The sequence below is a fragment of the Zootoca vivipara genome, chromosome 10 (genome assembly GCF_965207765.1).
Source record: "Zootoca vivipara chromosome 10, rZooViv2.hap1.1, whole genome shotgun sequence".
NCBI classification, from domain to species: Eukaryota; Metazoa; Chordata; class Lepidosauria; order Squamata; family Lacertidae; genus Zootoca; species Zootoca vivipara.
This window is the reverse complement of record NC_142593.1, coordinates 48,330,507-48,342,937: the sequence shown is the minus strand read 5'-3', so window position 1 is coordinate 48,342,937 and position 12,431 is coordinate 48,330,507. Positions and strand designations below refer to the sequence as shown.

Sequence of the window (12,431 nt, the reverse complement as noted above, 5' to 3'; positions counted from 1 at the left end):
CCTTATCACAAAAAGTCTAATCTTTTGGGAACGTGGCTTTGTTGCACAAGACAGCGTGGTCAACTAAAATTGCACGAACTGGATTTGCCAGTTTGTGACTGGGCCCTCCTGCAAAATAGCAAATGTCTGGAAGTGGCCTCTCCATCAGAAGGAAGTCAGATCTGAGAAACACTGCCCCTGGCACTTTTCACCATTTAGGAAAGTAAAGAGTGAGGCACAGTTGTCTTTTTCTGAGCTGTAATTCTCAAACCACTCACTACTTTGACTAGACTACTGTTTCCTCTCTAATACAGAACGGTTGTTTGGTAATTATAATGGTCCCATCTCTTTTTATAAAGGCGTACTGTGCTGTTGCAACCATCCTGGGACCTCATGGTGAAGGGTGGGTAAGAAATATAAATAAAATAAATAATAAACAAAAACCAAGGGTAATTTAATTTAAAAATTAACAGCTCTTAAATGTGCATGATCTCTCTGAACCCAGTAACCCACTGTCTTGAGTATCAAATGGGTGTGTGGGATCTGTCCATCTAAGTCAGGTGTGGATTCCGAAAAAGGAATCTAGTGCCAGTTATGTGATCCATTCTGAAACTGATATCCAGTTCTTTTTGTTGTCCACTCTATTTGGTATGGTTCCTTTTAAAGGTTTTGTTTTATTTCACAAAGTTTACTTGAAGGTTAATATCCCATTTCTTTCATTTATTTTTTTGGGGGTGGAAACTGCTGTTGCTTAAAGAGCCAGTGAGTATGCAGTCTGCCTCTGTATAATCTAAAAGCAAATCTGTAACAAATAATCTGCATTTTCTATCCGGGAAATTAATTTCCATATTAAGTTTGGAGCTTGCAATGCACTGAAGTGGAAAGTAAAGAATGATGCACAAGATTTTTGACAGAACACTGCCTCCCAGTTTTATTGGTTTAATTTTTCCTAATGACTAAAACTGACACATATCCCAGCAGCACCAGAAGGTATTTAGTGAAATTACAGAGCTCTAAATCGACATTAATACACATGTCGGTTTGTTAGCATATAAACTGAGAGTCCTGGAATTAAATTGTGAAGCTGCTGATCCGAGAGAAAAAACTTTTGTTCCCCATCCCACGTTGTAAAGGTTCTGTCATCTATAGTGTAAATTTGAAATATCCTTGCTAAGAACAGTTCTGCCGCTGTTGCTACAAGTTTTTGGCTGAATTTGCATGTCACGCTTAACCATGTTCAGGGCGATGTGCAGGAGTGGGCTACAGTGAGACCCTGAATTGTGTATTCCCTTCTCCTCTGCCCGCATCACCCAGAAAAGTTCAGAGGCTCCTAAACCTACTTTTGGTTAGCAGTAGTTAGTTATGTCATCTGAAGTGGCAATCTGGTTAATATTAACCATGGTTAGCATGAAACAAGACATCTTCAAACCATGGTTTCTGGAGCTGGCTTGTTTGAACCATGGAAAATGATAATTACTGTTCTGGGCTTGGATGACAGGTTAACTAAAATGGAAGTGAAATCTTCTGAACTCTTATGGGTTGTATGGAAGGAAGGGATGGGACTGAGGGAGCAGGTAAACCCAAGGCTCACTGCATCTCATTCCTGCTCGTGCACACCATGCTAAAACCATGCTGTGTAGCACAGCCAAAGAAGATAAATGAGATCAGCATTGGGAAAATTAGATGAAAGTAATTTCCACTTCCCCCTTCATGGATCAATGCCTTGTCGTGGCGAAGGGGCTTGAATAACTCAGAGAAGCTATGAGCTATGCCATGCAGGGCCACCCAAGATGGACAGGTCATAGTGGAGAGTTTTGACTAAACGTGATCCACCTGGAGAAGTTTGACCAAACTGCGGGAGGCAGTGCAAGACAGGAGTGCCTGGCGTGCTATGGTCCATGGGGTCACGAAGAGTCGGACACGACTAAACGACTAAACAACAACAATTTCCACTTCAGCCTAGCTCCTCTACCAGGTGAATGAAATCCTGAGAGAGCAATCCTGACAAGTTAATTCTGATTTGATGGCAGGACAGTCAAAATAATAACAAAATGTAAGACTGCTATGGTAGTTAATCCTTAACACTTGGCATGTAAAGTATCTCTTACTATTCATGAACGCTATGCACATGAATCAAAAGTGAGATGGGCCCTTCCCCAGAGGTCTTGCAATTTGCATTAGGTTGGTCAGGATCAGTAAGAGACGAAAAGAGTTCAGGAGAGGTATCTAGCAGTAGAATGGTATTGGAGCATTGTTGCTTTAACATCTATTGATTGTCACAAATCAGATGTATGTGGCAAATGATAAATGTGGCAAGGTTTTATCTTCCTGCCTTTCACTAGGTGGAAATGGTTCATTTTTCTGAATTTGTCAATACTATTACACAATGACTAAGAACGTGTTTTGTTTGAATTAGAAGTTTCTTACACTGTGCATCAAGAAATATTAAGACGTTTTTATAACAATTAAGCAATAATAAATCAAACAATACAACAAGAGCACTTAAAAAACCAAAAACCCTGAGGAATTGACCATATGTTTATGAGATACTGATAACACCCTTCCTCCTGTTTTCTCAAATCTTTAAAAACACACTCTTCTTTCCGCTGAAACCTTCCAGATCCATCAGATTTTTTTCACTATGCATGCTTTTCTTTTATACAGCCACTTTTCAAAAAATAGTTAACACACGATGCAGCCAAAGCTAACCATTTTATGCTCAATAGAATAGAATTCGGTATGTTGTCCAATTCTTTGTTGTCTCTTCATATACCGGTATGTTGTAAATGGTTCCCATTCTCTTTTAAAAACTTTGTTATCCTTTTCATGTAATTTATCTGTTAATTTTGCCAGTTCTGCATATTCCATAAGTTTCCCTTGCCATTGTTCTTTCGTTGGTATTTCTTCTGTCTTCCAAGCTTGTGCCAATATAATTCTATTAGCTACTAGCCAAGATGGCTGTACAGTGGAACCTCGGTTTACGAATTTTCGGTTTACGAACGCCGCGGACCCATCTGGAACAGATTAATTCACTTTCCATTACTTTCAATGGGAAAGTTCGCTTCAGTTTATGAACGCTTCAGTTTATGAACAGACTTCCGGAACCAATTACACCCATGCTTCGGGTTAAGTACGCTTCAGGTTGAGTACTCCGCGGACCCGCCTGGAACGGATTAATCCACTTTCCATTACTTTCAATGGGAAAGTTTGCTTCAGTTTATGAACGCTTGAGTTTATGAACAGGCTTCCGGAACCAATTGTGTCCATAAACCGAGGTACCACTGTATATTAATTCCGGTGCCAGAGGAGCATGCTTATGGATGATAAGTCTATGGAGCAACACTGCTATTGTTCTCATGACTTCCCAGGTGGCATCTACCGTATTTGGCCACTGCACTAAACACGATGCTGATCTGGATGGGTGTTAAGTCTGATCCAGCAAGGATCTCCTCATAGGTGTGCAGAAAAATAACAAATACCAATTCTGAGACACAAAGTACAAATGTGGTTGTTCCCAAGCTTTTCCACTAGAGGGTACTCATTCCACATTAATTATACCAGAAAGTAAATATACGTTCTGAACTTTCAAATCTCTTGCAATTGCTCCCAAACCTATGGTCCATAAAACCTCATCAGGTGCCCCGTGGGCACATTAAATACCCATATTGATTTTTATTGTAGCTTATTGAGTCTTTGATTTCTTACAAGAAATACTGGGATGTGGGTGGCGATGTGGTCTAAACCACTGAGCCTCTTGGGCTTGCTGATTAGAAGGTCAGCAGTTCAGATCGGCGTGATGGGGTGAGCTCCTGTTGCTCTGTCCCAGCTCCTTCCAACCTAGCAGTTTGAAAGCATGCCAGTGCAGGTCGATAAATAGGTATGGCTGCGGTGGGAAGATAAATGGCATTTCTGGGTGCTCTGGTATCCGTCACGGTGTCCTGTTGCGCCAGAAGCGGTTTAGTCATGCTGGCCACATGACCCGGAAAGCTGTCTGTGGACAAATGCCGGCTCCCTCGGCCTGAAAGCGAGATGAGTGCCGCAACCCCATATTTGCCTTTGACCATCCAGGGGTCCTTTACCTTTAAAGAAATAAAAGGTGTGATGAAAAATACAATACGTGGGCTATCACAAACATCAGCAGTTTTATGTGGGGCTATTCCAAACTTGATCTATTCCATTGGTCTTTGACTGGTGGAAGGCCCCTCTCCGTGTGCCATTTTAGGCAATCATGGCTGGTATTCGCTGGCACTTGTTGGACAGAAGACCAAGAACTTGACAGTAACTGGAGCGAGAGTGAATGACAGGGAGGGTCAATAAATACTTGTTTTGTCCCCATCCTTGTCAGGAACAAGCTGGCAGGATTTATATATTAAATTTCTTTGTATACTGCCATGAAATCCATTTTTCTTGTTTGAGTGGTTATTCCTTGCATGCATATACTAGCAAAGTTACTACACTACACTGTCACACAGGTGATGTTTCAGATGCATTTTGAGCCAGTGTGCAATTAATTAGCTAGCTCCTAGATGTCGCTGTTCTACACACTTGGGGGGGGGGGGAACACTTCCTCAGCTGTGATCACTTCTATTAGTTTCTTGGTTTGATTTTCCCTGCTTCCCCCACCCCACCCCACCCCACAGAGGATAGAATTGGAATTATCTATTATTTAAGCACTATGAGCTTTTTAAAGAGTTTGGAGAGAAATATACAATTAGTTTGCACAATGTCAGCCCAGCAGTTCCCGAAAGTCTACAATCTATGATTTTCCTCTTCTTCTTTTCTGGGATGTGGTTAGATCCTTATTCACATTTGGGGGGATTCATTCAAAATTAATCTTCACCAGGAGAAAACAGTGGCAGAGAATCATCACCTCATGGCAATGTTTTCCTGTTTGGGGGACAAAAGAGAAAGGAAAGATGAAGTACTATTGAGCAAACCACAGTTTCATGGGTCTTGCCCAACTTTTTTGCTATTCTAATGAACAATACCAGTGATCTTCAACTTGCCCAGGCCAGACACCCACCTCTGACTTCAAGCCTGGAATATGGGGCCCACTTTCACATATCCACTTTTGATTTCTACATAATAGCACCAACAAGGAACATTATTCATCCTAAAATGGCAATTCACAGAGTTCATAGTGTTACCTTTGTACTGCTACTAAATGAAAATCAGTGGGGTCTTTTTGTTTTTAAAGATCCAATTGTCCCTATTTTCCAGGGACAATTCTAGATTTACAGAAGCCGTCCCTGCTTCTGATTTGACCCCAGGATTTCCTGCTTTTCCTTAGAACATCTGCGAAATGTTGGAGGGTATGGTTCTGCAACGCGAGCCGACCTTTAGAAGACATCTGAAGTCAACCCTGTATAACGAAGTTTTAAAAAAATGTTTTACTATGTTTTTATATACAGTCGTACCTTGGTTGTCAAACGGAATCCATTCCGGAAGCCTGTTCGACTTCAGAAAACCAAGGCACGTTTTCAGATTCGCTGCAGGAGCTTCCTGCAGCCAATTGGAAGCCGCGTCGGATGTTCGGGTTTCAAAGAACGTTTCCAAACCGGAACACCCACTTTACGGTTTTCAGGAGCCAAAACATTTGAGTCGCAAGGCATTTGGGATCCAAGGTATGACTGTATGTTGGAAGGTGCTCAGAGTGGCTGGGGCAACCCAGTCAGATGGGTGGGGTATATATAATAAAATAATAATTATTATTACTAAGTAGGACATTCCTATTTTCATCAGAGAAATGTTGGAGGCCTTGCTGCCCGCACACTGAACATGCGTAAATAGTCATTGCCTGTATTTATTGCTAAATGTAAATTTTAAAATTAGAAAGTGCCTTGAGGACCGATATGGCAATGGAGCCGAGGATAAATTTGACCCGAACAAAGGTTCCCCCACTGCCACCCATATATTTCCAGCTGGCAAAATCACCCGACGGCTTTAGCATCGTGTGGGCTTGGCTGTAGAGAGCTGACATGCCATTAATATAAATGATACACGCAGCAACCTGTATGTAGAGTTCAATGCCAGCCATTTCCCTTTATGTTTCCATGCAGGTGAGCACACAGGGCTTAAATAGCTGATGACAGTGCCATCTGCAAAAGGCTAACGGCACGCTTATTAATCAGTACGAGCTGCTATTTAATCAGGCGTGTGTGCAATGAATTATTCAGCGGTGACCAGCATATCTTTAATACATATTAAGAGAAGCAAAACCGCACATCTGGTACAACAAAGAGATGTGGAGAAAGTGGCATTTTCAAGTTTTCCTAAGCGGATGAGCCTGATTAGACAAGGCATTAATTGTGTGTGCACTTAACACTTGCCAAATTTGAGTCCTATGTTCAAAGGCCAGGTAATTGTAATAGAAGAGCTTGTTCCGGCAAAGTTTGATTGTAGAGTTAAAGCTATCGGAGATACAATGTGAAGTTTGGGCGTTGGGGAGCAGCAGCATGAAATCTCGTTTCTAAAATTGCCACCACACTCCCGCCCTGTTTCCCCCCTCAGAAATTCGCCCTTGAGCACTGGTTTCGCAGTTTGAGGGTGTGGATTGCGTCCAGTGTTATTCATTCCCCAGAGTAGACCCATTGAAATTAATGGACACAAGCAGTGCTTTTTTGCTTTTAAAACAATGAGGTGCCAGTATTCATACCATGAGAAAAGCGCCCAGGGTTCCAGCACAAAATGGCTGCTACAGGGAGCAAAAAAGAGGCGATAGTATTCTGTACTGATAAATACCAACCATCACAAAAAAAGCATCAAACATGACTAACAGACTGGTCCATTCATACTTTGAGCAGAATGTATTTGGATACAACCCTATGTTTCACAAGGACAAACATTCCCCATCTTCTTAGGAATGTTGGAAGGTATGAAACAGCAGAAGAAAATGTAATTTTGTGTGTGAGAGAGCTTTTTCTATAGGTCAGAGCTGGCTCCGACATGAGGTAAAATGAGTTGGCTGCCTCAGGCAGATGATTTTGGATGTTGCGAAAGGGAAACATATATACCTTTTCCTGCCAGGGAAGGGGAGAGCACTTAAGTGGTCTTCGGCTTTGACCAGCCGTGAGTGCTATCCACCTTGACTTGTGGGTGGGCATCATTAGCTGCTTGGTCTCAGGAAACAAAATGTCCCGGGACAGTCATGAGTGGAGCTGGAATGTCTGTTCCCGGCACAATTAAATGCAAGGGCCGGCTCTACCATTAGGCAGAGTGACTTCTTCAGAAGCAGATCCAACCCACTGGCTGCTCCTCCAAAGTCCCCAGCCAAGCGCCTCTGTTGCAGACTGTTGCACGTCACACAGCCTGCTCTGCAACCCTTAAATGTGCCTGCTATCTTCAGGTTTCCTGGAGGATATTGTGCTACTTTCCTGTTAGCGGATTTGTAGTAAGATTCAGCTGGAAATTCAGTGTAGGAAGCTCAAGGCTGAGGAACTCCTGAGATTGCACAGACACCCTCCTTACTAATCTTCAGGTGTGTGACTAATAATTTCTTGCTCATTTTAAGGTAATCTTTGGTTTTGTGATACTGTTTTGCCATCTCATTTTCTGTGTGGTTTGATTTTCTGTATACCACGTGGAAATGTCCATGACTGAGTAGCAGTCTTTTCTGCTAGTACAATTGATTTCTGTACATGGATTTGAGGTGTGTTGTGTGTGTGCTCTCTTCTCCTTCGCCTCAGGCAGCAAAATGCCTTGGGCCAGTCCAGTCTATCATTCTGCAATTCTAAGGTTTGCTGTTAGCTATTACACTACTGTGTATCAGTGCTGCCCTCTTGAAGCTGAATCATTTTGTTTTCAGGGACCAAGATCAGAACTCTAGTACAGTGTTCAGACTTCCTACATTGAGGTAACCCATGTACACATCAACTCAGCTGCCAAGGGACTCTTAAATGTATGTCACAGAACCTCTGCTCATTCAGAAAATATTCTGGCATGTAGTTCCCAAATTCCCCCCTCCATGGACCACTCAAGAAATTGCCAACAGTCACAGAATCATAGAATTGTAGAGTTGGGACCCTGAGGACACCTGCAATGCATGAATATGCAGCTGCCCCATACTAGGATCAAACCTGCAACTTTGGCATTATCAGCACCACGTTCTAACCAAACGCGCCTGACCACTTAATGTTTTTTTTCTGCCTATTACTGTATAGCAATTGCAATGCACCATGCTTGGTTTTAAACTGCAAATTTTTTTATTTGTTACATGCTGTATTTTATTGTATTCCAAATAATTCAAATCTTAATGCAATAAAATGCAGTGTTAAGAAATAACGGCAGCAATTAAAATACAGTTAAAATCCATATTATTAAGCTGATGAATATTGTAGAATCATAGTTGGAAGAGACTACAAGGGCCATCCAGTCCAACCCTCTGCCAAGCAGGAAACACCATCAAAGCATTCCTGACAGATGGCTGTCAAGCCTCTGCTTAAAGACCTCCAAAGAAGGAGACTCCACCACACTCCTTGGTAGCAAATTCCACTGCCGAACAGCTCTTACTGTCAGGAAGTTCTTCCTAATGTTTAGGTGGAATTTTCTTTCTTGTAGTTTGAATCCATTGCTCCGTGTCCGCTTCTCTGGAGCAGCAGAAAGCAACCTTTCTCCCTCCTCTATATGACATCCTTTTATATATTTGAACATGGCTATCATATCACCCCTTAACCTTCTCTTCTCCAGGCTAAACATACCCAGCTCCCTAAGCCGTTCCTCATAAGGCATTGTTTCCAAGCCTTTGACCATTTTGGTTGCCCTCTTCTGGACACGTTCCAGCTTCTCAGTATCCTTCTTGAACTGTGGTGCCCAGAACTGGACACAGTACTCCAGGTGAGGTCTGACCAGAGCAGAATAGAGTGGTACTATTTACTTCCCTTGATCTAGATGCTATACTCCTATTGATGCAGCCCAGAATTGCATTGGCTTTTTTAGCTGCTACCTCACAGTTGACTCATGTCAAGTTTGTGGTCTACCAGGACTCCTAGATCCTTTTCACATGTACTGCTCTCAAGCTAGGTGTCACCCATCCTGTATTTGTGCCTTTCATTTTTTTTTTGCCCAAGTGTAGTACTTTACATTTCTCCCTGTTAAAATTCATCTTGTTTGCTTTGGCCCAGTTGTCTAATCTGTTAAGGTCATTTTGAAGTGTGATCCTGTCCTCTGGGGTATTAGCCACCCCTCCCAATTTGGTGTCATCTGCAAACTTGGTAAGGATGCCCTCAAGCCCATCATCCAAGTCGTTTATAAAGATGTTGAATAAGATTGGGCCCAAGACAGAAGCCTGTGGCACCCCACTAGTCACTTCTCTCCAGGATGAAGAGGAGCCATTGATGAGCACCCTTTGGATTCGGTCAGCCAGTTACAAATCCATTGAATAGTAGCACTGTCTATCTTGCATTGTCTTCACCACAAATCCATGGACATGTTGCAAACCACCTGAACGAAGATTGGCCCATGGACTGCAATTTGGGAAAATCTGTTCTAGTGTACACATTCTGTTTGGAGCACCGGCCAACCCTTTCTGGTCTCATTGCCACCACAAATGTACTGGGAGTTCATCCTAAAAAGGATTGGTCATGTTTGTGTTCCAGACTCCATAGAGTTCTTGGCTCATCTCACACTTACGCACTGACCAGCTCTAGGTTGCTGCTTCATGTCTTCACACCATACCATTTACACTACAGGGGGAGATCAGTAGTTAAGGGCAATCTTGTCTTTTTCCAAAATATTGGAAAGTAATACAAAGCACATTAAAAATCATATTAAAGGCCTCTCACAAACAGTAGTGAATATATTGTGTAAGTTTGTAAATAATAACACAATGCTGATCGCTTTGGGAACATGCCTTAAGACAGCAATTAAGCTTCTAGTCTACTGCTGTTTTAATAAAAGTTTTAAAGATGCTTGATAGAAATATTTTTGACTTCCAGGTAAAATTTAATGAAACATACAGGTTTGATAGCCCACCAAAAATGTGGGGGCAGATGAGGTGAGGGTTTTCTTTTTTTCTTTCTAAAATACAGCTTTGAAAATGGTGCTGTCACTAATAAACTTATGTGCTTATCTGACATACTGGAATGGGAAAATTTAAGGGTTTGGTTGTCTAAAGACTCCTTTTTAAGAATCATTTTAATTTAGAGTTCAAATGGACAACAATATGCTCATTTATTTCACCTTCCAAAAGGACTCCGTTCCCAAGTTACCTTGGCCCTGGCTGCTACCCAAGTAGTAAAAGGTAAAGGTAAAGGATCCCTAGGTGTTTAAATCCAGTCAAAATTCGACTATGGGGTGTGGCACTCATCTCCACTTTCAGGATGAGGCAGACGCCATTCGTCTTGTTATAAGAATTTAAGATCTCAAATATATAAATTAAATGTTCATAAATGTACCAGGCAAACACATACATAAATATATAAACCACGTCTGAAACAGTACAGGAAATCAGTCCTGAAACCATTTTTACTCTCCCAAATTGACCTCAAATGTTTCTCTGCAACGAGGGAGGAAATGGGAAAACCTCCCCATTGTCTCTTTGCTCACAAATCCTATCTTAAGGGAGTACAGTATCTGAGTATGAACAGGGTGAGCTTGTGACCTGGATTCAGGAACTGAGTATTTACCATCACAAAAGAATGGTCAGACTGCCCAAGTAATGCAATCAGTCACCATTATCAGGTCCTGGCAGACAGAATTTCTGCTGTAAACCACCCCTTCTGTGATGTATGTATGATGTATTGGGGGGTGGTCCTGGGCTACAAGGTGGGCAATTTCAAAAGTCTATGTAAGAGCTTGCACACCAATGTTCTGGGTTCCTTCTCCCTCCTACATGTGGTGATTGAGCACCCTGTTGTAACAGTTTAATAAAGACCATGCTTACTACCTGCTTTGCTTATCAATATTCTCTGGTTGGCCTGTTATTTTCTCCTACCAATAGGGAACCCACTTAAGGACTCTATACAGGCTCTTGGATACCCCATAAGGGGAAAAGGGCAGATTTTGTTCACAACATAGCTTTTCTGGGTCATGTGGCCAGCATGACTAAACCGCTTCTGGTGCAACGGGACTCCGTGATGGAAGCCAGAGCGCACAGAAACGCCGTTTACCTTTCCACCACAGTACTTATTTATATACTCATGGTGGTATGCTTTCGAACTGCTAGCCAGTGTGGTGTAGGGGCTAAGAGCGGTGGATTCGTAATCTGGGGAACCGGGTTCGCGTCTCCGCTCCTCCACATGCATCTGCTGGGTGACCTTGGGCTAGTCACACTTCTCTGAAGTCTCTCAGCCTCACTCACCTCACAGAGTGTTCTTTGTGGGGGAGGAAGGGAAAAGGAGATTGAGACTCTTTAGGGTAGTGATAAAGTGGGATATCAAATCCAAACTCCTTCTGCTAGGTTGGCAGGAGGTGGGACAGAGCAACCCCATCATGCCGATCTGAACTGCCAACCTTACCCAAATATTCCTAATGGTTGCATTGGGTCTGTCTGAGTGTCATAATACAGTAATTAGGTATTGATAGAGAAACAGCTTTGAGTAGAATATGGTCTTAACTCAGAGGTGGGGAACCAGAGACCCTTCAAACGCCCGTCATTCCCAGCCAGCATTTCCCTCTATTGCATTTGCAGTGACCGCCTTCTTGACCAATGGATCTCACCCCCGTAATGTGCCAGAGCCTATCTTCACATGCAGAAAATATCCCAAACTCACTGAAGTTTTGAGACCTACTGGCTCCAATTTGCAGATGCAAATTTGCTGTTAGCAAAGCGGTAAAAAGGTAAAGGGACCCCTGACGATAGGTCCAGTCGTGACCGACTCTGGGTTTGCGGCGCTCATCTCATGTTATTAGCCAAGGGAGCCGGCGTACAGCTTCCGGGTCATGTGGCCAGCATGACAAAGCCGTTTCTGGCGAACCAGAGCAGCACACGGAAACGCCGTTTACCTTCCCGCTGTAGCGGTACCTATTCATCTACTTGCACTTTGACGTGCTTTCCAACTGCTAGGTTGGCAGGAAAAAGCGGTAAGCACATGCTTTTACATGTAGACGGACCCAGCGGTAAGCACATGCTTTTACATGTAGACGGTCCTATTAAGAAGGGCCAGGTGACAGGAAAGAACCCCTTCTGCCTGATCCCCTGGAAAGCTGCTAAACAAGACAATATTGGGCAAAATGGACAAATATGGTGACCTGATGCATGGGTGTAGCCAGGATTTTTGTTAAGAGGGGGCAGATCTTTGGGGGGGGGGCAGAACCTGTTTGCTATGTATTTGTATTGAATTTTTTTGATGGGGGGCAGCTGCTCCCCTGCCCCCCCCTACACCCATGGCCTGATGCAAGAATTTTTCCTTGGCTCCTAATGGATTGCATAGAAATAAGCCCCCAAGAGAGAGAGAGAAAATGCACTGCGTTTATGCTATGGAAAAACAGGCAATGCAGTTCCCAGAACAGAAAAG

The 12,431-nt window shown here is 42.8% G+C and overlaps 1 long non-coding RNA gene across 1 annotated transcript; it reads right to left on the bottom strand.

The window, feature by feature from the left end:
- Positions 1 to 2,422: 2,422 nt before the first annotated feature.
- LOC148684467 (uncharacterized) lies at positions 2,423 to 4,866 on the bottom strand. The gene is made up of 2 exons (XR_015946066.1): positions 4,689 to 4,866; positions 2,423 to 4,058 (listed from the first exon to the last, which is right to left on the bottom strand). It is a non-coding gene; the product is annotated as an uncharacterized LOC148684467 (long non-coding RNA).
- Positions 4,867 to 12,431: the final 7,565 nt, after the last annotated feature.